The 26,075-nt window shown below is 41.5% G+C and overlaps 1 protein-coding gene across 2 annotated transcripts in view; it reads left to right on the forward strand.

The window, feature by feature from the left end:
* The first annotated feature begins 6,357 nt into the window (after positions 1-6,357).
* Positions 6,358-26,075, forward strand: part of si:dkeyp-120h9.1 (Y+L amino acid transporter 2-like) — a 69,778-nt gene continuing 50,060 nt past the window's right edge. The window contains exon 1 of one of the 2 annotated variants that reach the window (XM_060942737.1): positions 6,358-6,447. The gene's annotated coding sequence lies outside the window, so the exon portion shown is untranslated. Of the gene's footprint in view, positions 6,448-19,494; positions 19,582-26,075 lie in introns of those variants that run through there. The other variant, XM_060942733.1, reaches the window with a different exon arrangement.

Raw genomic sequence — 26,075 nt, forward strand, 5'->3', positions numbered from 1 at the left:
AGCCAAGATTAAAGATAACATTAAACAAGGCTGATTTTATTGGAATGTCAAGAGGAGAAAAAAGACTGACTTAAGAAAGCTATCCTGACCAGCTTACACCAAACTATCGAGATGACAGGAGCGCGCCCTGACTCCAGCAACACTCTCATGATTTTATGCTGATATTGGCAATTTGTCTGCAACAGTGAAATCACTTGAAGAGATGTTTGTGTAAGGACAGTATAAGTCAAAATATGTAGGTTTCCTGCTGACTCTCCCAACAGGTTACCCTGTCCTCTACACACACAGGCATGAGTTAATATTTTCTATGACGTTAACGTTGTATGAAGAATTGTGTTGTCCATATAACCACAGTTTGTAACCCAACAGTGAACAGTCATTCCAATCTTTGTGTGTTGCTTGGAATATAACACTGGATTTAGAAGATGAAAGAATTAAGCATAGTCAACAACTAGCGTACTACCTATTATTAGCATAAGCTAGCTGGTACTGTAGATAAAACAAACTAGCTGACCTTGCTGGCTTGCTTAAAACGTTCACCTTTCCTCAGAAACAAAGCATGAAGATTTTACACTTTAACACAAGCCATTCCTTTCCTCTCTCCTTTTTGAAATTCTAATTTATTTATTTATTTTATGTATTTGCCAAATATTCTTTTAGTGGCAACTCAACAAAGCTTATAACATTCAATCGGACAGTGAATTAAACAATTTTTGAGAGAGTTTTATAGTTAGAAATCTTATTTCATCAGTAGAGGTGGACCTTATCATTCATAAGCAAATTTGTTACTGACATAATGGCCAACTGCTCCTTCATTCTGGCTTTGCTTCCACTGCTTATTTGTTGAGGCTTTCCTGAGCTGTTTTAATTATTCCTAGGCCTGAGATCATCTGAGGTGAACTGTATACAAAGTGGAAAAGTGTGCTGTGGTCTGATGAGTCCACATTTCAAATAGTTTTTGTAAATCATAGACATTGGTGCCTCTGGGCTAAAGAGGAAGAGGACCATCCAGATTGTTACCAGCAAAAGTTCAAAAGCCAACATCTGTGATGGTATGGGGGTGTGTTAATGCCCATGGCATGGGTAACCTGCACATCTGTGAAGGCACTATTAATGCTGAAAGGTATAGGTTTGAGAGTAATATACGCTGCCATCTGGAAAACATCTTTTTAAGGGATGTCCCTGCTTATTCCAGCAAGACAATGCCAAGCTACATTCTGCATGTGTTACAACAGCATGTCTTCGTAGTAAAAGAGTAGGGGTGCTAAACTGGCCTGCCTGCAGTCCAGACATGTCTCCCATTGAAAATGCGTGGCACATTATGTAGCACAAAATAGGACAATGGAGACCCCAGACTGTTGAGCAAGTGAAGTTGTATATCAAGCAAAAATGGGAAAGAATTTCATGTTCAAAACTTCAACAATTAGTGTCCTCAGTTCACAAATGCTTACTGAGTGTTGTTAAAAGAATGAGTATGTATTTACAAAAAAACCCCAATAAAGTTTATCAGTGGGCGGCACGGTGGTGTAGTGGTTAGCACTGTCGCCTCACAGCAAGAAGGTCCGGGTTCGAGCCCCGTAGCCAGTGAAGGCTTTTCTGTGCGGAGTTTGCATGTTCTCCCCGTGTCTGCGTGGGTTTCCTCCGGGTGCTCTGGTTTCCCCCACAGTCCAAAGATATGCAGGTTAGGTTAACTGGTGACTCTAAATTGACCGTGAGTGTGAATGGTTGTCTGTGTCTATGTGTCAGCCCTGTGATGACCTGGCGACTTGTCCAGGGTGTACCCCGCCTTTTGCCCGTAGTCAGCTGGGATAGACTCCAGCTTGCCTGCGACCCTGTAGAACAGGATAAAGTGGCTAGAGATAATGAGATGAGATGAGACAACATCAGATTTTCACACAAGTCCTAAAAGTAGATAAAGAGAACCCAGTTAAAGAAATGAGACAAAAATATTATACCTGGTCATTTATTTATTGAGGAAAATGATCCAATATTACATATCTTTGAGTGGCAAAAGTATGTGAACCTTTGCTTTCAGTATCTGGTGAGACCCTCTTGTGCAGCAATAACTGCAAATAAACGTTTCCGGTAACTGTTGATCAGTCCTGCACACCAGCTTGGAGGAATTTTAGCTCATTCCTCCATACAGAGCCACTTCAACTCTGGGATGTTGGTGGGCTTCCTCACATGAACTGCTCGCTTCAGGTCCTTCCACAACATTTCGATTGGATTAAGGTCAGGACTTTGACTTGGCCATTCCAAAATATTAACGGAAAGGAAATTTTAAAATGAGATCTCTTCTCTTTCTCAATTGTTTCTCCTAGACAATAATGAGATCATAGTGATATTAAAATGAGATTATTGCTTTTGTCTCCTGCTTCTCAGGTTTGTCTCTGGAGCAAAAGAGTTAAGTTATCTCATTGTAGACTCCCTTTAATCTACAAATGAGATCTCAACAATGTTTTAAATAATGCTCAGTGTTGACCAATTTATACATCTCATACTTTACTCAGGCTGATCCACCAGAGAGCTCTCTCTGTAAACTCACACAATTCTCATTTCAGATCTATTTGGTGAGTCTCAGATTAGGCTCTGTCAGTTTTGTAAAAGAGGTCTCTACACAATCTTGAACCATTCTCATTCTAGTCATCTCAGTTTAGTCCTTTTTTGATTTACAAAAGATATCTCAACAAAGGCTTAAACAATACTCAGATTAGAGGTCTGCGCGGGACAGAATTTTCAGTCCCGCTCCCGCATTGTGCAGTCCCGCTCCTGCAAAGAATTATGATTTTCAGTCCCGCTCCCGCCCGCACCTGCCATATTTTGTCCCGCTCCCGCCCGCAAATCCTACATGATGCAGACGTTCGCGTTATTTCTCATGAAAGTTGAAATTAGTCAACTAATAAAATAGTCTTAGTTGTGGCTCAGTTGACTAAGGTGCCATACCATAAATCCGGGGACCCGGGTTTGATTCCGACCCGAGGTCATTTCCCGATCCCTCCCCGTCTCTCTCTCCAGCTCATTTCCTGTCTCTACACTGTCCTATCCAATAAAGGTGAAAAAAGCCCCCCTCCCCCCAAAAAACTAATATCTCTTTTGTGACTCCTACTTGTCTCATTGCTATGTCTCATCTTTTGCTTCTTTTATTTCTCCTAAGGCAAAATTAGGAGAAAGAACTGTGACAAAAGTAATACTTAAATGATCCTTAAAAGAGAATCACCATTTTGTCTCCTGAGCAACAGAAGGGATACAAATGAGAAACAAAATTTTCCTCTGGGTTATTCTTCTTTAACCATTCTTTGGTAGAGCAACTTGTGTGCTTAGGGTCGATGTCTTGCTGCATGACCCACCTTCTCTTGAGATTCAGTTCATGGACAGATGTCCTGACATTTTTCTTTAGAATTCGCTAGTATAATTCAGAATTCATTATTCCATTAATGATGGCAAGCTGTCTTGGCCCAGATGCAGCAAAACAGGCCCAAACCATGATACTACCACCACCATGTTTCACAGATGGGATAAGGTTCTTATGCTGGAATGCAGTGTTTTCCTTTCTCCAAACATAACGCTTCTCATTTAAACCAAAAAGTTCTATTTTGGTCTCATCCATCCACAAAACATTTTTCCAATAGCCTTCTGGTTTGTCCACGTGATCTTTAGCAAACTGCAGACGAGCAGCAATGTTCTTTTTGGAGAGCAGTGGCTTTCTCCTTGTAACCCTGTCATGCACACCATTGTTGTTCAGTGTTCTCCTGATGGTGGACTCATGAACATTAACATTAGCCAATGTGAGAGAGGCCTTCAGTTGCTTAGAAGTTACTCTGGGGTCCTTTGTGACCTCGCCGACTATTACACACCTCCCCTTTATCTCCAAGATCCTTGAAAAAGCTGTGGCACAGCAGTTATGCTCATATTTACATAGGAATAACATCCATGAAATGTATCAGTCAGGATTTAGACCTCATCATAGCACAGAGACAGCTCTGGTTAAAGTAGTAAACAACCTACTGTTGGAGTCTGATCAGGGCTGTGTCTCGCTGCTTGTGTTGCTTGACCTTAGTGCAGCATTTGATACCATTGATCTGGATAGACTATTCTTCTGGATAGACTAGAAAATGTTGGGTGAGTTAAAGGAACGGCCCTCTTCTGGCTCAGGTCTTATTTAACTGATCGCTATTAGTATGTTGATGTAAATGGTGATTTTTCTAGACATACTGAGGTAAAGTTTGGTGTTCCACAAGGTTCTGTCTTGGGTCCACTGCTTTTTTCTTTATATATGTTACCTCTAGGTGATATTATTTGTAAACATCATATTAGTTTCCATTGTTATGCTGATGACACACAGTTGTATGTTTCTGCAAAACCTGATGAGAGACACCAGTTTAATAGAATTGAGGAATGTGTGAAGGACATTGGACACTGGATGCTTGTTAACTTCCTTCTGCTTAACTCTGACAAGACTGAAGTGTTCGGCCTTGTGAATATCTTGGCCTCTAGAGGCCGCTATTATATCTTTGTCATGTCATGTTTGTTTTGACAGCTAGGTGGTTTGTGTTTGTTTTGACAGCCATGTGCTTCTTTGTTTTTGATGTCATGTGCCTTGTGCCCCACCTATTCTTAATTGCCAATTATGTCCTGGTCATGTGTTCAATTACTTTGGGTATTTATACTACCCCATTTTGTATTTCTAGTCATGGAGTCTTTGTGCTGTTTGATGGTGAGTCACTCTTTGTACTGTGTACCTCTGCTTGTTGCTGTTTGTTTTTGGAATACTGCTCTTTAGGGACTTTTGGACTATTTTTTTTGTTAACTTAGAACTTTGCCATTTTTTGTATCTTCTGAGTGTTTGGATTTTTGCTTTCTCTTCCTTGGTTTTGGATTTTTGGACTCTTAGAACTTTTTTTTTTTTTTTCTTGTATCTCCTGTGTTTGGATTTTCCTGTCTGGCTGAAATTTTACCTTTTGTGGATTGTTTTTATCACAAGCTGTGGATTTTTCTGGACTTCTGAGCTTTGGCAAAAACTTTATTGAACCTTAGTTTTGATCTCACTCCTCTGCACTTGAGTCATCCCTCTGTTTTAGTCTAGTGGGTGTTTGCTGGTAGCCTGGGCTTGCCCATCCTAAGTGTGATGCAACACAAGGGCCTGTTGCAAGCTTAGTCTGGCAAGGCAAGCTATCTCCAGCTCTTCCAAGCTCCTGAAAAATTAGGAGCCAATCAACTTTGAGCATCTCCAACGGCCCTGGGTAGAAGTGTGTTCAAGGCAGTGATGTAGTAGAACTGCAACCGGAAGCCATAGATTGTTTACAGAATCTATGCCGGAAGCGCTTCATTCACTAGAAACATTACGAACATGGAGCAGCGGCAAGCCTTTGACGCAGCGGTAGATGCTGTATTGAAAGCATTCAATGGGAAGTTCTCATTGAAAATGGAGCGAAGAGCAGCCCTGGAGGTATTTATCTTCCTGTTACTCAAGCAGTTTCTGTCGCGTCAGAGGAAAGAGTGATGTGATTGGTTTAAAGGAACAGTCCACCGTACTTCCATAATGAAATGCTCTTATCTGAATTGAGACCAGCTGCTCCGTACCTGTCCGAGCTTTGCGCAACCTGTCAGATGCGCTGTCACTCCTGTTAGCAATGTAGCTAAGCTCAGTATGGCCAATGGTATTTTTTGGGGCTGTAGTTAGATGCGACCAAACTCTTCCGCGTTTTTCCTGTTTACATAGGTTTATATGACCAGTGACATGAAACAAGTTCAGTTACACAAATTGAAACGTAGCGATTTTCTATGCTATGGAAAGTCCGCACTATAATGACAGGCGTACTAACGCCTTCTGCGTGCTTCGGCAGCGCATTGATATCTGAGCTCCGTATCAATGCGCTGCCGAAGCGCGCAGAAGGTTAGTACGCCTGTCATAGTGCGGACTTTCCATAGCATAGAAAATTGCTACGTTTCAATTTGTGTAACTGAACTTGTTTCATATCACTGGTCATATAAACCTATGTAAACAGGAAAAACGCAGAAGAGTTTGGTTGCATCTAACTACAGCCCCAAAAAATACCATTGGCCATACTGAGCCTAGCTACATTGCTAACAGGAGTGATGGCGCGTCTGACTGACTGGGAGGTCGCGCAAAGCTCGGACAGGTACGGAGCAGCTTGTCTCAATTCAGAGAAGAGCATACTTCATTATGGAAGTACGGTGGACTGTTCCTTTAAGCTTTGTCACAGCCTTTTCTGGCTTCGACCAGTAGCAAACAGGCATTTCAGGGAGGTGGGTCAACCATGCCTTTGGGAAACAGCTGGGCTTAATCTTTGCCAGACCAAATGCTTGCAGAGCTTTGAAGTCGCGTTAGCCAGACTAGTTTGCTGGGTTACTATGCCAGTGACTCAGGTTCAATTCCCAGCTCAACCTAACATGAAGTACTTGTACTAGGACCACCTGCAGCTAGAAGTAAGTTTTCTGATTACATAGTAACTCTGGATAGCCTTTCTGTTTCTTCACATGCAGCAGTAAAAGACCTTGGAGTGATTTGACCCCAGTCTTTCATTTGAAACTCACATTGATAACATTACCTGGATAGCTTTCTTTCATCTCAAATATTGCTAAGATAAGAAATTTTAATGTCACTACATGATGCAGAAAAACAAAAGCATGAACTAGTTACCTCTAGATTGGATTATTGTAATGCCTTACTGTCTGGATGTTCCAATAAGTGCATAAACAAGCTCCAGTTAGTTCAAAATGCAACAGCAGGAGTCCTTACTAGAAAATATGACCACATCCCTGTCTTATCCACACTGCCTTGGCTCCCAATCAAATTTTGTATTGATTTTATAAAATACTACTATTGACCTTTAAAGCACTGAATGGTCTCGCACCACAGTACCTGAGTGAACTTCTGGTCCTCTATGACCTGCCACGCCTACTTGGATCAAAAGGTGCAGGCTATCTGCTGGTACCTCGTATAGTGAAGGCTACATCAGGGGGAAGAGCCTTTTCTTACAAAGCCCCACAGTTATGGAACAGCCTTCCAAGTAATGTTTGGGAATCAGACAGTCTTGGCATTTAAGTCTTGGCTGAAAACATTTGTTTGGTCAAGCCTTTTATTAACGGTGTTTGAGATAAAGGACTAGATCTGGAGGGTCCTCAGACAGTGTTTTGGTAAACTGGGATGTATGGATGCTGTCAGTCCCCCACTTGCTTGCTCTGTCAAGTTTGACAGTGTAGTGGCTGGCTGCTTTATGTCCCAGGGCTCCCTCATGCCTGTTACCTTCTGGCTCTCCCCTTTTAGTTATGCTGTCATAGTTAGTTTTGCCAGAGTCCCTGCTTGTACTCGGTGCAATATGTATACTGTTCCTCCTTATTCATTGGGCATACCTAACAACCTGTTATCTGTCCCTCTGAGTTACATGTCGGTCCTGGGATCGAGATGCTGACCTCTGCTGCTCCTCAGACCTGTCTGATCTATCCTGGTGCCCTGTGTCTGGCTGGAGTCTCATCGCATCCATCCTGTGAAGGATGGGCCCCATATGGACACTTGAAAGTCACACTTGGAAGACACTCTGGACTCTTACAGTAACGCTTTTATGGCTGAAGACTACAGTTGACTTAACTTTAGGACTGCAGTTGTCATGAACAGTTTTGCACTCAAGTTTCCATCAATGAAGAGTTTATAACATCAACAAAACTGATTCATGTTAAAACTGTTAGTCAGTCATGTTGTCTGTTGCCCAAATGAGACTGGGTTCCCTTGAGTCTGGTTCCTCTCAAGGTTTCTTCCTCATGTCGTCTGAGGGAGTTTCTCCTTGCCACCGTCACCACAGGCTTGCTCATTCGGGATAGATTAGGGATCAAATTGGCTCATGTTTTGAGTTGTTCAAATTCTGTAAAGCTGCTTTGCAACAATGTTTTATTGTTAAACATGCTATACAAATAAACTTGACTCTTGGAGTGATCTTTGGTTGACCACTCCTGGGGAGGGTAACAGTGGTCTTGAATTTTGTCCACAATCTGTCTGACTGTGGATTGGTGGAGTCCAAACTCTTTAGAGATGGTTTTGTAACCTTTTCCCACCTGATGAGCGTCAGTAATGCTTTTTCTGAGGTCCTCAGAAATCTCCTTTGTTCGTGCCATGATACACTTCCACAAACATGTGTTGTGAAGATCAGACTTTGGTAGATCCCTGTTCTTTAAATAAAACAGGGTGCCCACTCACACCTGATTGTCATCCCATTGATTGAAAACACCTGACTCTAATTTCACCTTCAAATTAACTGCTGATCCTAGAGGTTCACATACTTTTGCCACTCACACATGTAATATTGGATCATTTTCCTCAATAAATAAATGACCAAGTATAATTTTTTTTTTTGGTCATTTGTTTAACTGGGTTCTCTTTATCTACTTTCAGGACTTGTGTGAAAATCTGTTAGGTTATTTATGCAGAAATATAGAACATTCTAAAGGGTTTGCAAACTTTCAAGCACCACTGTCCATTGAAAAGGATTTGCAAATCAGTGCATTCTGTTTTTATTTATGTCTTACACAGTGCACCAGCTTTTTTGGAATTGGGGTTGTACTTTGAGATCATATGTCAGTGGTAAAGTTTAATATGCAAGTTGTTTAGGTTGGTTTCTGTGTTTTTAGACTTTTTTTTTTTTTTTGCTGTCTCCAATTTTGTTCAGTTGTTTCACCTTTTACTAATCTTTTTTTTTTTTTTCTTTTCCATGATACATTTTTCTCTTCACAATTTATTTTGTGTACAATAGTGCAGACAAAAGCAGCGTAGGAGGGAATAACAGGTCCTATGAACACAAGGGTGTGCACCAGTCAAGGTGCTAGTTTGGTACCAAGCTGCCTATACCCTAGCCCACCCCACCCAGTGTGTCCCATGGCCTACATAGAGAAATAGAATGAACCCAAGACAGAATAATTAGGTAAAGTAATAAAGATAAAATGTAGTAAATAAGCACGTGTAAAAAAAAAAAAAATAAATAAAATAATAAGTAAATAATTAAGGGGGGGAGGGTACTAACCATCCTCTGGGTGGATAACAGTCCTATTTAGGTATTCGATAAAAGGCCTCCAGGTCTTATCAAATGACTTATTTGATTTTGCAAGAGAGAATTGAAATTTTTTTTTTCAAGTTTAATATGGTTCAGAACCTCCTTGAGCTAGCTGTTTTGTGAGGAGGGGGGGGGAGTACATGTTTCTATTGGAATAAAATAAAGTGCCTTCCCAATAAGGTTGTAAAGGCCAAGACCTGCCACTTAGATGCAGAGAAGTGTTCCAGGTGATGGAATCCCAAATAGCGCTGTGAGTGGATCAGGGTTAAGAATTGTATTGAATATTATTCCCAGTGTATTAATTTGTCTCCAAAAGTCTGATAGTTATGGGCAGGACCAAAACATATGGGTGTGGGTAGCAGGTGATTTCTTTGTATCTATTGCAGGTGTCATCGGTATTTGGGTAGATTTTTGCCAGTCAAGCATTACTGTAGTGTGCTCTAAAGAGGACCTTGCATTGCAGTAAGCCATGCCTAGCACAGATCAAGAGAAAGACATCGGTCCTTGGTATGCCAATTTCCCATTTCCAAGTCTGTCTCAGACTAGCTGTCGGGTTGGGGTTAAGAGAACCAATGGAGCTTTACAACATGGAGATGGAGTGTTTTCTGAGATGGATCTAAAGCAAGTAAAGAGTCAATTGGAGAGCCGGGTGGGTGATTAGGAAAGTGGGGGAATCTGGAGAAAGCGGAAGAAATGTGAGTTGGGCAGGTCCAGCCTGGCTGAGAGCTCTGAGAAATCAGTGAAGGTTCCATCTTTTATAAAGGTCTTTGACACTAACTAGGCCCTTGTCACGCCAGATATGAAAGGTAGGGTCAGAGTAAGGGGGGGGGGGGAACAAGTGGTTCCTGAAAACTGGGGCCAAAGTTGAGGGCTTGTTGAATCCAAAATGTTTGCGGAATTACAGCCAGATTTTAAGTAAGTTTAGTACCACTGGGTTGTGGGAAATAGAGTGCACCTTCAGGAGGAGTTGTGCTGTGAGGAGGGATTGGAGAGAGAGAACTTTGAAGAGAGAGATTCTAATTGAGCCCACAGTAGGGGAATTACTACATTCCCACCATCCATCCAGTGGAGTAGTTTATCGATGTTGCATGCCCAATAGCAGAGATGGGACCAAGTCACACATGTGTAAGTCTCAAGTCTTAACCTTCAAGTCCCAAGTAAGTCGCAAGTCAAGTCACAGGCTATGTCAAGTCCAAGTCAAGTCACCTTAGGCGTATTGGTGTAATTTTAGCAGCAGAATATGAATTTAATACATTGAAAAGGCAATACATAAGTAAATGTCAGTAAACATCCCTGGCACATGTGCCCAACCTGTTAAATATTTACATTTTAAATAGTCATGTTCTGTAAAATACATGATGGAATAAAACAAAACAGTAATGTCACAAAGTTATTTATTGATGGCAAGATTGAAAGCCAACTAAGTTTCTCACATTGTCATCAGCCAACAAGAAAAATAAACAGAGAATTGGCATTCTGTTATGTGCGTAGTTAAAAGAGGGTAGGACGACACCTTGGGTTAACAGGGGCGACACCTTGGGTTAACAGGGGCATGAGCTCCTCTAATCACGTCAGATGAGATGATTATTATTATTAATAAGATACATGTGGAGAAACCTGAAGTGACTTCGATGTATGTTTGCGCCAGTAAAAAAAAAAAACAAAGGATAGAGAAATGTGTCAGACATAATTTAGGTCTCAAAGAAGACCTGTTCACCCGTGCAAAAGTGACATCATCTTACCCCATATGACAAGCTACAGAGGTGTGTGCAAAAGCGCTCTCTCCCTCTCCGAGGCTGCCTCAGCCTGTGCGGAGCGGGGACATATAGAACGACTTTGGCGCGGGAGTCTTGGTTCCCGCTATAATAGATTGTTACGAAAATAAATGTTAAATGAAATGCATCCCGCGCATTCCTTTCCACAGGAACTTTGCTCACAACGTTTCGGTCATGGCTAACGCACTGTCCTCCTTACAAGTGCAACGTTTCGGGAACAATACGGAAAGGACAGTGCGCGGGATTCATCTTTCCTTGAACAATTACCCAGAGACTTTTTAAATTACCTCACTGGGAAATATCCAGTGCACCTGTTCAGTTACAGAGTTGTGCTCTCTAAATTCAAACCATTGTTTTGGCGGCCTGGTAGCCTGATATACTAAATGTAAATTCATGGTTTGGATGACTGCACAATTTATTTTCGTAACACTGTGTTACAGCGGGAACCGAGACTCCTGTGCACAGTCAGCCTATTTTGCAGAGTTTAGTATTGCTGCTAGCCTGTATTCAAACAGTGAGTGGCATGCCGGGGAATCCAAATCGTGGCGCTTTTTTCAGTAGTGCATGATAGGCAGTGGGACGGAGTTTTCTTTTCTTTTTTGATCGGGTAGTGTGACAAAAAATGTGCAGGTTGCTGCACTGCTATTTCAAACGGCTATGATAAACTCCCCTGCCTCTATGCCCTATGGACAGTCTGGCTAATGTACAGTGGTGCTTGAAAGTTTGTGAACCCTTTAGAATTTTCTATATTTCTGCATAAATATGACCTAAAACATCATCAGATTTTCACACAAGTCCTAAAAGTAGATAAAGAGAACCCAGTTAAACAAAGGAGACAAATATTATACTTGGTCATTTATTTATTGAGGAAAATGATCCAATATTCCATATCTGTGAGTGGCAAAAGTATGTGAACCTCTAGGATTAGCAGTTAATTTGAAGGTGAAATTAGAGTTAGGTGTTTCCAATCAATGGGATGACAATCAGGTGTGACTGGGCACCCTGTTTTATTTAAAGAACAGGGATCTATCGAAGTCTGATCTTCACAACACATGTTTGTGGAAGTGTATCATGGCACGAACAAAGGAGATTTCTGAGGACCTCAGAAAAGGCATTGCTGTTGCTCATCAGGCTGGAAAAGGTTACAGAACCATCTCTAAAGAGTTTGGACTCCACCAATCCACAATCAGACAGATTGTGTATAAATGGAGGAAATTCAAGACCATTGTTACCCTCCCCAGGAGTGGTCGACCAACAAAGATCACTCCAAGAGCAAGGTGTGTAATAGTTGGCAAGGTCACTAAGGACCCCAGGGTAACTTCTAAGCAACTGAAGGCCTCTCTCACATTGGTTAATGTTCATGAGTCTACCATCAGGAGAACACTGAACAACGGTGTGCATGGCAGGGTTGCAAGGAGAAAGCCACTGCACCCCAAAAAGAACATTGCTGCTCGTCTGCAGTTTGCTAAAGATCACGTGGACAAGCCAGAAGGCTATTGGAAAAATGTTGTGGATGGATGAGACCAAAATAGAACTTTTTGGTTTAAATGAGAAGCATTATGTTTGGAGAAGGAAAAGACTGCATTCCAGCATAAGAACCTTATCTCAACTGTTAAACATGGTGGTGGTAGTATCATGGTTTGGACCTGTTTTGCTGCATCTGGGCCAGGACGGCTTGCCATCATTGATGGAACAATGAATTCTGAATTATACCAGCCAATTCTAAAGGAAAATGTCAGGACATCTGTCCATGAACTGAATCTCAAAAGAAGGTGGCTCATGCAGCAAAACAATGACCCTAAGCACACAAGTCATTCTACCAAAGAATGGTTAAAGAAGAATAAAGTTAATGTTTTGGAATGGCCAAGTCAAAGTCCTGACCTTAATCCAATTGAAATGTTGTGGAAGGACCTGAAGCGAGCAGTTCATGTGAGGAAACCCACCAACATCCCAGAGTTGAAGCTGTTCTGTACGGAGGAATGGGCTGAAATTCCTCCAAGCCGGTGTGCAGGACTGATCAACAGTTACCGGAAATGTTTACTTGCAGTTATTGCTGCACAAGGGGGTCACACCAGATACTGAAAGCAAAGGTTCACATACTTTTGCCACTCACAGATATGGAATATTGGATCATTTTTCTCAATAAATAAATGACCAAGTATAATATTTTTGTCTCATTTGTTTAACTGGGTTCTCTTTATCTACTTTTAGGACTTGTGTGAAAATCTGATGTTTTAGGTCATATTTATGCAGAAATATAAAAAAATTCTAAAGGGTTCACAAACTTTCAAGCACCACTGTACACGAACACACATGACTTTGTACTGCTCATGAACGTGTACATGTTCACAAGCTGACCATTAGCTTAACCCTGAAACAGAACAACAGGGTAGGAAGCTGCTTATGTTATTCAGCATCACGACTACAAAGTGCACAATCAACTTACTACTGATATACAATATCATTAAACTTGACGTAACTATATTGCTTACCAGCATTCACATAAGAATTTCACAATAATAAACTGAATCCCTAGCTACATCTGCAACGGCTAAAATCCTCCTACCGCTCATTCTCGTGGCTAACGAGGAGTTTAGCTGCTATCACCAAATAACAACACATTAATAAACTTACTGGGCAGAATGGATCTTCAAATGCCGGATGAAATTGGAGTTCGTGGTCTGGCTGTCAGAAATCGCCACGTTGCAAATCTTGCACTGCGCCATTCATCGTTTACCTTCTAGGCAGTAGCCCTTGAAGCCGAAAGTGATTACTCTTGGGATGGCTGACATGATATGATGTGAAATCTGTGAACACATCGTGGCATGGGGCGTGGTGTATATAGCCCACGCAGAGAGCGTGCCTGATGGACAGGGCGGTGACAACGCAATGGCAGTGCAATCAAAATTACTGAAGTATGTGCATATTACATTTTATTTTCACAATAAAAACACGATGGAAATAACACTCAAGTCACTCAAGTCATTGTGTGTCAAGTCAAGTCCCGAGTCTTAAACTTCCAAGTCAAGTCTCAAGTATTTTCATGTTTTGTCAAGTCACAAGTCATGAAAACAGTGACTAGAGTCCAAGTCCCCAAGTCTCAAGTCCCCACCTCTGCCCAATAGTATTGGATGAAGTTGGGTAGTGCCAGACCGCCAGAGCTTTTAGAGAGTTGTAGGGTAGATTTCTTAATACAAATCCCTCCTCCCCTCGAAGCCAAATGGCCAAGGGTTCGATGGCTAGTGCAAAAAGAAGGGGAGAGAAAGGGCACCCTTGTCTGGTGCCACAGCGAAGGGGTAAGGGGGAAGATCTAAGGCCATTTGTGAGAATGCAGGCGACAGGAGAGTTATAAAGCAGTCTAATCCAAGCAATGAAGTCTGAGTTAAAGCCAAATTTGTCCAATATGTAATACCAATATTCCCATTCAACCCTTTCGAATGCTTTCTCAGTGTTTAAGGATATTATTACCTTGGGAGTGGTAGGATCAGGGGTGTTAATTATGTTGAAGAGTCTCCTAGTGTTATGTGAGGCGTATCTACCAGTCATGAAACCAGTCTGGTCTGCAGTGATAAGGGATGGCAGAACCTTCTGTAAGTGAGAATCCAATGTCTTAGCTAGGATTTTTTGGTCCACATTCAAGAGATATGGGCCTGTAGTTACTGCACTCGAGAGGATCTTTACCTTTCTTTAGCAGTAAGCATATAGTGGCCTCAGATAGGGTGGGGGGAGCCGGCCATTGATGAAAGACTCATTGTAAACCTTGGTTAAAAGCGGAGCGACAATGTTTGAGTACGCTTTATAAAATTCCACAATGTAACCATCCGGGCCTGGGGATTTGCTGTTTTGCAACATTCTGATAGTCTCTTGGACTTCAGCTGCTGAGATTGGTGACCCTAGCTCGTTAGTAAGGTTGGCATCAATCTTGGGAAAAGTAATCAGATCTAGGGGGTTGTGACCGTTCCAAATGTTGGAGGAGTATTCAGAGGAATAAAGGCTATGATAAAAATCCAAAAAAAACTTTGTTCACCGATTTTTGGGTCTGAAACAACAGACCCAGATGGTGACTTTATTTTGGGAATCAGCCTTGAGAGAGCCACCACCCTGGCTTGATGGGCGAGAAGTTTAGCTGGTTTATCTCCCATTTCAAAGTAGCACTGTTTTGATTTCAACAATTGTTTTTCAATCTTGGACGACATTAAGAGATCAAATTCTGCCTGAAGCTTAAGACGTTGACTGTAAAGAGGGGGACCTTTATGGGAGTGAGAGACAGCATACAGGATTAAGAGGAGATTAAACACAGACACACCTAGTATACCCAGTAATGTTTGTCAGAGTGAAACCTGACCTTTTGTGTGTGTGTGCGCGCTTAAAATAGAGAAGGGTGTTATCTTGAGCATCTCATGCTTCTCAGTCTGACAAACAGGACCAGCAGTTGAGCACATCTGTAGTCGTACTTTACTTTTAAGGTTTCTTTTAAACGTAATATTTTTCTTTTAAGTGCTTTTATGTATGTACTTGGATTTGAAACATAAGAATGGAAAAATACACAATATTAGTGTGCTTGGTGTGTACTGTAATATTAATATAGTACAACTACATAACTGGGGAGTTATTTATGTATATTAAAGTCTGAACTCTGTGGGTCTGTGTGTGTGTGTGTGTGTGTGTGTGTGTGTGTGTGTATTCTGAACTTGGGTCAGAGCTTGTGTCCTTTGTCTTGTTCCTAAAGAGAGAAGCATGCAACAAGTTCACTACAGAGCACACATCTGAAGCTCCTCAGTAGGAGCTGAGATCATGACTATGCAAGGTTTTCCTTGCCTGTGTTTATGCACAAGCGGCCAACACTTTCCGAGCAGCCTGTGTACAGAAGGGGATTCTAACGTTATTCATTTTGTCCCTGTCCCATACACTGCTGCCGGAGACACTGAGCGTGACTGGAATACTAATCAAAATGAGCTCTGGGCTTATGAGTTGGTATTCACCATTCTGAAATATGTCACACCATTTAATAACTTGGACATTCATTCATTAGCCTATAGATTGAGTTTTTGAACTTGCTTAAGTATATTTAAGAAAATATTAAGTGAAAATACTCTGAACAATTTCTGTGGATGGTCCCACAGAGATACCCTAAGTATTGCACTTCCCAAAAATAGTTCACAACCAAGTCGTCCCCTTGCTTCAGAGGATAATTTCACCTAGATTTTTCACCTCATTTTCAGTGTGAGAGAGCGCTACTTCGCCAAAAGGTGGATTTTTTTTTCTCACCCTTTTTACTAATCTTGCTCTGTGTGCGCGCGCTCACTGCTTCACATGGGTTAAATGCAGAGGGAAAGGCCTACCGGCCTTTTTGGATAGCAAATGTTTGTCATGTCTCGTTCAAAATGGCAATCATACATTTATTGGGTTACTGCAGGGTAAGTGCAACATGTATAAACAGAGGGTGAAACTAGGCAGTCCTAGGTAATGGCATTCTATCTAGCTATCTAAAATAAATAACCCATATAGTTTACGTTCTACTTGTTCCTCTAACTTCCAGTCTTCTGTACATAAATAGTCATGACCCATTTGCATATGCACAGAGCTCCAGCCCGGTAGGTGAGGTTGATGTGTTCGGCAGAGTTTAAAAAACAAACAAACAAAAAAACAGCCTGTACAGGCCCAAACGGCTGAGAACCCGGGGGGGTATCTTACATACTTCATTGGGTAAATTTTAATATTCTTGTGCAAGTGCTCACAAAACTAGTAAAAAAAAAAAAGCAAGGCTTACTTGGATCAATTGCATACTAAACTGATATGAGGTTTTTGAACTTTTTCCATTTGCAGAACTTTAAAGGTGCACTACATAAGGTTTAGTGGCATGTAATAGTGAGGTTGCAGATTGCAACCAACTGAATACCCTCCTTCACCCTTCTCTTTCCAAGCATGTATTTGAACCTACAGTGGCCATCAAATGCGATAATATGTCTGCAGAGCTGCAGTTTTATCCCAGCAGTTTCATCCCAGTAGCTACACATGTGCGGGAACTTTTTTTTTTTTAACCTTTACAACTGTTAGACAAAAACATTTCAATCATTTTAGGTGGGTTTCCAATAAATTTGATATAAAACTAAAATAAAACAATGCTAGTGTCATAAACACGTTTGAATCTTTGATGGTTTTCTTCTGTAAACTGAAGCCTGATATGTGGTTGGTAGGCTGGTGTTTGCCTGAGCTTCATGTGTACACTTACACGACATGTGCAGGAATAAAAGTTTACTTCAAATATGCTTAAACTGGGAGGATAACATTTATTTTACTGGAACTACCAAGACAATTACAAAAGCAAGAATACAACTTCACTGACATTTACTTCATCTTCCTTTCTTTTTCTTCTTTTTGGTGCTGAATTCAAGCTGCCACTTGTAAAAAAAAAAGAAACACAAAGTGCTCTCTAGAGCCAGTGCTTGGTTTGTCTGTTCTGGGCTGGTGTAGAAACATGGCAGCACAACATGGCAGGCTCTGTGGAAGAGGACCTGCTCCCGATGTAGATATGAAGGACTGATTCTAAAAACAATTTGTAGTGACAGTGATCATGCACTAATGAAAACATAATTATGAATATATTCCATTTCTGCGAATAGTCCACTAAATTCTAGTGCACCTTTAAACTGATTTAATTTTGAGTGAATAGATGGGCTGTGTTCAATAATTATTGTTTTGTGTTGGTTTTAAACCCTAAGGCTATTGTATTATGAAATGTTTTGGGCAGCACGGTGATATAGTGGTTAGCACTGTCGCCTCACAGCAAGAAGGTTCTGGGTTCGTGCCCAGTGGCCGACGGGGGGCCTTTCTGTGTGGAGTTTGTATGTTCTCCCCGTGTCTGTGTGGGTTTCCTCCGGGTGCTCCGGTTTCCCCCACAGTTCAAAGACATGCAGGTTAGGTTAACACGGGTGACCTTGGGCTGAAGTGCTGTTGAGCAAGGAACTGAACTGAATTCGCATATTTTATCGCAATTGTTGTCTCCAACTAGTCGCAGGCTGTCACAGCCCAGTGAGATACTGGCTTTATCTTTCTGGCTGCCTATTGTTATTCTGATTCTCACTATCCTTCCTTGTTTATTCTTCCTGCCTTGTCTTTGTTGTCTTGCTCGCCAATTAACCGACCCTTGCTCCGCTCTCCTCTGCAATTACATCTGTAAGTGCCTGCTAGAGGTCTGCGCGGGTCGGATTTTTCAGTCCCACTCCCACCCACGCCCGCATTGTGCAGTCCCACTCCCGCCCGCGCCCGCCAGGGCTTTGAACCGGTTCAAGGAACGAAAACCGGGAACTTTTTCTATTTCACATGGAACAGAAACGAAACCAGAAACTTTATTTTTTATGTTCCGGAACAGAAACGCTTATTAAAAATAATGGTAACCGGTTAATACCGGTTTTGATTTTGTTCCTCAAAGTTTCCGTAGCCTACAAATAAAGTCAGTCATTCTTCTCCTGCGCAAGTTTCTATGACCCGCTGGGGTTCACTTCCTGTGTGACGTTCGCTGACTGAATGGAGAGAGTGGGAGGGTGGACTACTATCACGTCTCCACATCTTAAATAAGAGGTAAATATTGCAGTCTATCGTTATTCAAAAACGTCAATTTCAAACACGATATCAATATATTTGTCCACGTTAATGAGAGGCTCGCGAACATTAAATGACGTTAACCTCTGTTAGCCTATCAATGCATAGGGCCTGACTAGCCTTTGGTAACACACTAAATGAATTATCTTTCATTTTTGGCACTTTTTCTGTTTGTGTAGATGGGAAGACATACTGAGAATCCAAATCGCCAACATTTGAAATAATTGTTTTGAATTATTTCTTGTTTTATTTAATGAAGGTTGTAATAGAATTAGCCTACATTTGGCTTAAGCTGGATGAGACAGAGACATCATTTTATAGCCATTTGTTAAACAGCTGACAGGGAACGTAATTAACCGTTCCGGGAACGAAATATTTTTTGTTCTAACCGGTTCGGGAACGTCTATTTAATGGTGGAACCCAAAACCGGAAACGTTAAAATTCCGTTTCTGTTCGGAACCAATAGGAAAAAATTCTGGTTCAAAGCCCTGGCGTCCGCAAAGAATTATGATTTTCAGTCCCGCCCGCGCCCACAAAAAAATTGATTTTCAGTCCGCTCCCGCCCGCAAATCCCGCATGATGCAGACATTCGCGTTATTTCTCAGGAAAGTTCTTGTCTTGACACAGCGTGATGGTGCCCCGCCCCCTACTTTGAGTGGATTTGAGCATAAATATCTACAGCTCACGTTTATTGTTTACCTTACTTCTGAATTCAGTACGTAGTATCTCCAATAATAATAATTACTGCTGTCAAACGATTAAAATACTTAACTGCAAATCACACACTTTTATCACATGAAAAACCATTATAATTCTCTAATCAGCATAAAAAAAAAGTGAGTGGTCTTGCTTCGTACCTATGTGTGTTTCTTTTTTTTTTTAAATTGCAAAGCTAGTAAAAGAAATGAATTGATTTTCTGCTTGCGTTAGTCTACAACTTTAGTCAGAGAGACAGGTTACACAGTGACGGTAGGCTTGACTCAATGCTATCCCAGAAATCCTTTCTGTAATATGCAAATTTGGCCGCCTCTGATTGGACAGCCAAATTTGCATATTACAGGAAGGATTTCTGGGATAGCATTCAGTCAAGCCTACCGTCACTGTGTAACCTGTCTCTCTGGTTAAAGTTGTAGACTAATGCAGTAAGTACATCGATTTATTTATGGTTCTCTTGCTAGCTGGGTGTGAATTGCGAGTCAGTAGGGTGATCAATGGCAAGTTTAAGATGCTATTTCTCAGGTGCGTGTTTAGCTTATTTTTGGGGGTGCTCAAGCACCCCCAAAAACGAGCTCAGCACCCCCTAGCTCAGCACCCTCAAAAACACTGCTTTTGGATGTAATTTTCAGAAATAAGTGCCCTTGCGCAATGAATGTGTGCGCGGGATTGTGTGTGTTCTTGAATTCACCTGTTACGTGATAGTTCTATGAGCAGTAAAATCCCTCTCCTCCTTGAGTCCTCTCTGATTGGGTTGCCTGTCTGCGCGAGTGCTTGCTACGACATGGTGTTTTTTTTAACTGGATTCCACGCCGATGAGGAACTAACGTGGAAATAAACACGGAATAAACGTGGAAACACCGTCATTCAAGCCAGGTGCCTCTGTCAGCTCTGGGGGCTAAGCACCCCCAAAGATCAGATGCTAGAACCGCCCCTGCTATTTCTCACTCAATCCGGCAGTCTGCAAATTTAGGCATCTTAAAATGCTTTTATTAATGCTAAACAAAATATCCAGCATAAATTATATATGATAAACATAAATTAATAATTTATAAATTTTATTTCAAGCACGTTTTCAGTTAGCGGGACTGCAGCTTATCACCGCTCCCACCTGCGCCGCATATGTGCATTTCCGGTCCCGCCCGCAATGAGCTTTCAAAATTTGTCCCGCGCCGCACTGCTTTGCGGTGGGAGTGCAGGGCTCTAGTGCCTGCGCCCTGACAGTCCCCTTTCTTTTCTTTTCAAATATTTTCTTTCTTTGAAATAAATTGAAATTTCTTTATTCAAAATCCCCTCATGTGAAGAATGTCAGTGTGTAACAGTCGATCTTCAAATTTGTTAGCAACATCTGAAACAATCTGTCAGCTAGAGACTAATTTCTATAGGAGATAATAAAGAATTGTTTAGTAAGGAGTTTCTTTACTTTAAAGGGAACATTATGAAGAATTCACTTTTTCAGTGCAAAGAAAGAAAGCACAACTATATTCATCACACACTTGTGAAATTCCTCTCTGCAATTTTACCCATCTGAAAGAGTGAACATGCATATGCAAGCAATGAGCGCGCACACACACACACCCAGAGCAGCAGGCAGCCATGCTAACAGCACCCGGGGAGCAGTTGGGAAGTAGGTGCCTTGCTCAAGGGGCACCTCAGCCCGAGGCCGTCCCATATTAACTTAACCGCATGTCTTTGGACTGGGGGGGGAAACCCGAGCACCCAGAGGAAACCCACGCAGACACGGGGAGAACATGCAAACTCCACACAGAAAGGCCCCCGCCGGCTGCTGGGCTCGAACCCAAAACCTTTTTGCTGTGAGGCGACCGTGCTAACCACTACACCACCATGTGCTTGTGCATATTCATATATCTGGACCCTACCAACCCTACCAAAGTCTGTCCTAATTCAACTCAAAGCTTCTTTTCAGATCCTTCCTGAGGTGTGTGCGAGAGCCAGGAAATCCAATAATGGGATATGGACCATTGCTGTTAATAAATGGGGAAAATTGTCTATTAAATTTCCTATTACTACCGTATATTGGCCTAGGCCATTTGGGGACAATTAAATTTTATGTATTGTATTCCCAATTTATTCTCATGAATTTAATTTAAAAGCTATCAGCTTCAGAGAGGTACTAAGGTTATAGTTTACAATTGCTGTATCTTTAAAAGTATGCATTCTCATGTACAGATTTTGCTGGGAATGGGTTTGGATGGTAAACTGCTGACATTTCAGTGCTGCCATGTTGCTCTGCTTACAGAACCAGATTTCAGCTTTATCTCAGTTAAATAACACACACACACACACACACACACACCAATAATTTTGGAATAGTGCTGCAACAAAGATTTGTAGCTGATAAAGGTATTTTCTTCTGACTGCAATTATTCACCTTGCTGTTTGAAACCAACCAGAGCTCTATGTATAGATTCCATACAAGCATGAGTAGCTTCACCCCTATCTATTTTATATTAATTAAAAGACACTTCCTGTCTTAAAGTAATGATGGATGTTGTTTCTCTTTACTTAGTTGAGCGGTTCTTGACATAATATTGATTACTACAGTTGTAGAATAGGGGTATTCAGGGGCGTAGCTAGGATTTTTCGGGGGGGGGGGTCACACACTGACTGGCAGCCTGAGTACCCGTACATACCCGCAGGTTTGTAAATGAAAAAATACATTTGAAAAAATAACGTGGTCTTTGCATCATTCTTTCATCTCATGTTGCGAGCTGTTGAGATGATGCATCTTATTTTGAGTCTGTTTTATCATAAAAAAATTGACTTAGTAATAGAATAGAACTATGAAAAATATGTAACAAAAAATAATTGCCATTGCTAGTTTTAGGTAGCTTTGAAACCAGCTCTTCCATTATTGCTGTTTCTTCCACGTTTTCTTGATGTGTTCTAGAAACAGCACACTAAAACTTAACTTCGAAGCCACAGAATGCAACTTTGATGGAAAAATATATAATAAATTGCTTACCTCTCTTCACGTCGAAAGAAGGAGGAAAGTTTCGCTTGTTTTGATATGGCGAATTATTAACACAAGAGGAAAGAGGAAATACTCATAATTCGCAACTAAAAAGACTGCAGCTACACTGGCAGCTTGACCATGCTTTCTAGTGCGATTGTGTTGCGCTTGCGCAGAACTGGGTTTTCGCACCCAAACCACAGGAAGTCCATACAAAGCGGCTATTGAAAAAAATGTATGGTCCAACAAAGGGAGGGTCACGGGCACCCCAGGACCCCCGAGCTACGCCCCTACTATTTACTGTATTTTTATTATTTACCAGAGGTGGACAAAGTACCAAAATTCATTACTTAAGTCAAAGTGCAGATCCCACTGGTCAAATGTTACCCTGATACAATTGAAAGTTGTACAGTCAAATTTTTACTTAAGTTAAAGTACTGAAGTACTTGCTTTTAAAAATGCTTGAGTATTAATAGTACATTTTCTGTCAGCGTGTTGTTGTATTATTGCCACAACACTTACAAAACCTAATGCCTCTGAAGCAACCGACTGGATTTACTGACTAACTTGTAGAACCTGTAGAATAAATGCCTGGTAGAATGTTACAAAATGAGAACTGAATTGACAAAAAAGATCCATTGCAATTATTTATTTATTTGTTTTATTTTAACACTCTTACCCACCCCCATAAAGTAGCATGGTAGTGTTCTGACACAGCTCTGGCAGTGTCAGAATCATCAATAAGATGCTAGCTAGTTTTTCCTCGGGCTACTGGTAAAAAATGCATAGTAGCTATCGTAATTATGCAAGGTCACTGTGAGGGAAATTTAGTGAATGAACATTCCTATGGACCACTTGCATGTGACGTCACAGCCGATCCAGATTGTAAACAGACGCCATCTTGTCGGTCAAACGCCATATTTCCACCTTCTACTTCTGGTTCTGCTTCTGCTTCTACTTCTACCTTTTCTTCTGGAAAACCCTACTATATACAATTCTACTACAACGTCAACTCCACTGAAAATCAATAAAATATAAGACGAGTGGAATCCTGTGTCTGAGTCCTTCCCTTTCAAGTGTGGGAAACCCATGATGCTCACATACACTTGACAGTAGGCTGCCACGGGACCCTGACAGGCATGCAAAATGGATTGCTGATATCAGGTATACCATATATACAGTAATAGTGATAGACTACTGATACTTGATCTAACTGATAATATAAAATACTCAACCATAATAGTGGATATGGTGGCGCATGATGGGGATGCTGCGGCTACAAGCTCTCCCTACCTGTGCACGTTTATGTTTTTGTGTGTATTTTTGCGTGTTGTTCGTCTGTACCGGACTTCAATATCCACTACAACCGTATGGACTTACTGGACATTGGTTTCCAGCAGAAAATGACGGTTTGTAGCGATTTCCATCGCATGCACAACATTCCAGATGAGATAGCGAGACCAGTGGGGTCTCCGTGAATTGTTGTCGGGTCTGGCAGGCGAAGAAGGCGGCGTCGGGAGAGGAAGCAAAAGCAAGGCTGCAGAGCCGGCCTGTTGACTAAGCTCAGAAAACAGCCACTCAAACATCCACTGCCAAGCCTCTACCTCTCCAACATCAGATCCATGGTAAACAAGACAGACGATTTGGAATTACAGCTGGAATTACCTTATTTTATTCTATTCTATAATCGGCTGGTCAGTGCTATACTAGATACTACTGATATATCTAGTATCAGTACTAGTACTCAATACTTAAGTGACTTACCCGTCCAATGAGGATTGTTATTTTCTTGTTTACAAGATGCCACATCTGAGGGGGTCTGACAAATCCTGAATTTCTGTAAAGATAACTGTCCAGAGATTTATAAGCATGCAGTGCTTCACCACTGAACAGTGAGGGAAAGTTAATGAGGTAATTATACACATCTGGGTATTCCACCTCTGGCAGTTCCATATCCACTGACACAGTCGTGTAAACTACGTCCGGTAAGCGATAAGGGTCACTAATCTGTAGGTCGTTTATTTTAGACATGTATCTAGTTATCTGTTCATTAGAAAAATGAGCCGTGTAGTCCGTCGGTTGAAATTGATCCATTTTTTACACGAGTGCAGCAGTATTCAGCTGTGTTGTTGACCGACAAGATGGCGGCTGTTTACATTCCGGTCACGTGACTGCAAGAGGTCTATTCTCTGTGTTTCTGTGTGTTGAGCTCAAGTGGCTTAGTGTACTGAACTTGTTTTTCCACATGCTGTAATCGCCTTTCTGTGGCATTGGCTGGTGATAAGCAGGGTGCCTGAGTACTCCCTAACTATGCATCCGCCTGCACATACCAGAGCACGCCAGGTGCACGCTTTAACAAAGCTGCATAGAAAATCTTGAGCCAATCCCGTGAAGATGCGAGCAGGCATCACTGAAGTGGTGTCTTCTTTTCTTTGTCTTCTTTTTCCTTTCCTATTTTATATACAGTTGAACTCAAAATTATTAGCCCCCCTTGTGGAATTGAACATAATTCTTGATTTCTCCATGAAAATGACCATTGACAACAAATGTTTTTATTCTTGAAATAAATGCACTATGAAGACATTGTCCAACAAGTTTCATTACGATATCTTATTATCACACTGAGTTTCAACCAAAAACAGCAAAAGTGAGATGTTCAAAATTATTAGCCCCCTGACCATTAGTAGTCAATTGTGTACCCTTTTTGACCCACAACTGACAACAACCTCTTGGAATAGTTTTTCACTAGGTTGGCACAGGTCTCCTGAGGAATTTTGGCCCATTCCTCCATTGCAAACTGTTCCAACTGGCCCAAATTGGATGGTTTTTGTGCATGGACGTTCTTTTTCAGCACTTGCCACAGGTTTTCTATTGGATTGAGATCTGGGCTCTGTGCAGGCCACTGTATAACGTTGGTCTTGGTATCCTTGAAGTATTGCTGGACTATTTTAGATGTATGCTTTGGACCCAACGACGACCTAAGCGCAAAGTGAGAGCAGACTTCTGCATGTTTTCCTTCAGTATTTTTAGGTAATCTTCCTTTTTCATGGTGCCATGCACCCGAACCAGACTGCCTGTACCTGAGGCTGCAAAACAGCCCCACAGCATGATGCTGCCACCACCATGTTTAACTGTGGGAACTGTGTTCACAGGGTTGAAGGCCTCTCCCTTTCTTCGCCATACATAGGCAATGTCCATATGCCCAAACAGCTCCAATTTCGTCTCATCTGACCAAAGCACAGACTTCCAAAACTCATCTTTCTTCTTCAAGTACTCACGGGCAAACTTTAGTCGGGCTTTGATGTGACGATGTTTTAGTAAGGGGGTTCTTCTGGGACGATAGCCCTGAAGCCCATTCCGATGAAGAGCCCTCACAACAGTGTGCCTTGACACACAAACTCCAGAAGAGGCCAGGTCAGCAACAATTTCCTTTGCAGATGTACGGGGCTCTTTACGGACATCTCTGACAATTTTTCTTTCCAGAGTTCTTGAGATCTTACACTTGCGTCCACGACCAGGTTTGTTCTTGACCGAATTTGTCTCCTTGTACTTGGCAATGATGCACCGAACTGCAGTTCTGGAGACTGTAAACCTCTTCGAAATGGCAGTGTAGCCTTGGCCCTTGTCATGAGCCTCCACAATCTTTTGTCGGAGTTCAAGACTTATTTCTTTAGTCTTCGGCATTGTGACAAATAGTAATCCTCCTCATTCATTCAAATGCCCTGTTCCTTGGAGTCCTTTTAAACTGTTGAATGGAGCCAATTGACTACAGGTGTTGCTAGGAAGCCAATTGATTGCACAGGTGTTGTTTAAAAGCTGATTGGTTAATTAACTGTGTTTTAAAAGCAAGAATCCACATGGGGGCTAATATTTTTGACCAACTCATTTTTACCATATTTCATATAAAGACAGCCTAAAACTAATTTCATATTCCAAAATGCACCACAA

This window comes from Neoarius graeffei, chromosome 16, assembly GCF_027579695.1.
Source record: "Neoarius graeffei isolate fNeoGra1 chromosome 16, fNeoGra1.pri, whole genome shotgun sequence".
Taxonomy (NCBI): domain Eukaryota; kingdom Metazoa; phylum Chordata; class Actinopteri; order Siluriformes; family Ariidae; genus Neoarius; species Neoarius graeffei.